Source organism: Lupinus angustifolius, unplaced genomic scaffold, assembly GCF_001865875.1.
Source record: "Lupinus angustifolius cultivar Tanjil unplaced genomic scaffold, LupAngTanjil_v1.0 Scaffold_526, whole genome shotgun sequence".
In the NCBI taxonomy this organism is placed as follows: domain Eukaryota; kingdom Viridiplantae; phylum Streptophyta; class Magnoliopsida; order Fabales; family Fabaceae; genus Lupinus; species Lupinus angustifolius.
In genome coordinates this window covers 43,738-45,128 of record NW_017727881.1, presented here as the reverse complement: position 1 = coordinate 45,128, position 1,391 = coordinate 43,738, and positions in this window count along the sequence as shown.

The following is a 1,391-nucleotide window of genomic DNA, read 5'->3' as shown; positions in this document are numbered from 1 at the left end:
ACTCGGATATTTGGGAATCCGTAGTCAGCGGCCCTTTCGTTCCACAGCATTTAGTGGACAATGAACCTAAAGTCAAGCCTAAAAGTCTATGGACCGATGATGAGCGCAAAAGGGTCCAGCATAACCTGCGCGCCAAAAATATCATCACATCGGCCCTATCCTATGATGAGTTCTTTAGGGTCTCGCAGTGCCAAAATGCAAAAGAAATGGGGGACACTTTACAAGTGAGTCACAAAGGCACTAGCGAAGTCAAGCGCGCTAGATTAAACGCGCTAACCCATGAATATGAGCTATCTCGCATGTTACCCAGCGAATCAATCAGTGATATGCAAAAGCGATTTACTCATATTGTTAATCATTTAGTTGCTCTAGATAAATCTTTTGCAAGAGGTTAACTAACTAATAAAGTTTTGCATTGTCTTGACAGGAAATGGCAACCAAAGGTGATTGCAATTGTTGAATCCAAAGACTTGGATTCTATGCCTCTAGCTACATTATTTGGAAAGCTTCAAGAGCACGAAATGGAATTGGGTCGCTTGACTATGCACGAAGATTCAGACCGGAAGAAGAAGAGCATCACATTGAAGGCCACGACCTCCAAAGTAAAAGAAGAGAAAGATGATGATTAATCTGACTCCGATCTGGATGATGAAACTATGGGACTCCTTCTTCGAAAATTTAGAAAATTCATTAAAAGAAAAGGAGGACTCAAAAACTTTCAAAAGAAAGAAGCGAAAGAATCAACCAACAAAGGCAAGAACAACAAAGATTGCTTCACTTGCCACAAGTATGGAAAAGTAGGACATATGAGATTTCAGTGTCCAACCTATTTGAAAAAGGTTGATTCAGAGAAGAGCACTCCCAGGGAATTCAAGTCCAAGAAAGCTTACATCGTATGGGATGTACCTGAGGAGGAAACGACATAAAGCACCTCTAGTGAGGAGGAGTCAGCAAAGCTATGTCTGATGGCTAGATCTGACAACGATGCGAATTCAGACTCACGCGAGGACAATCATGAGGTATATTCTGACACCTCATCCACTTCGGATGAGTCACCTCCTTATGATGTGTTATATGAGGCTTATGTCGAGTTACATTAGGAACTAAAGAAATTGGCTAGAATTAACATTGATAGAAAAAGGGTAATCCTTATAAATCAACATTGATAGAAAAAGGGTAATCCTTATGGATAAAGAAGGGAGATGACTCCCTGATCACTAACAGAAAAGGACCCAACATAAATTGGGTACCTGAGAAAAGCAAGTGATCTGTTTTGCAGGTATGTCTTCGAACACAAGGACAAAAATTGTACTTAGACAGTGGGTGTTCGAGACATATGACAGGTGACAGATCAAATTTCCTGGATCTCTCACTTAAAGGAAAAGGATACG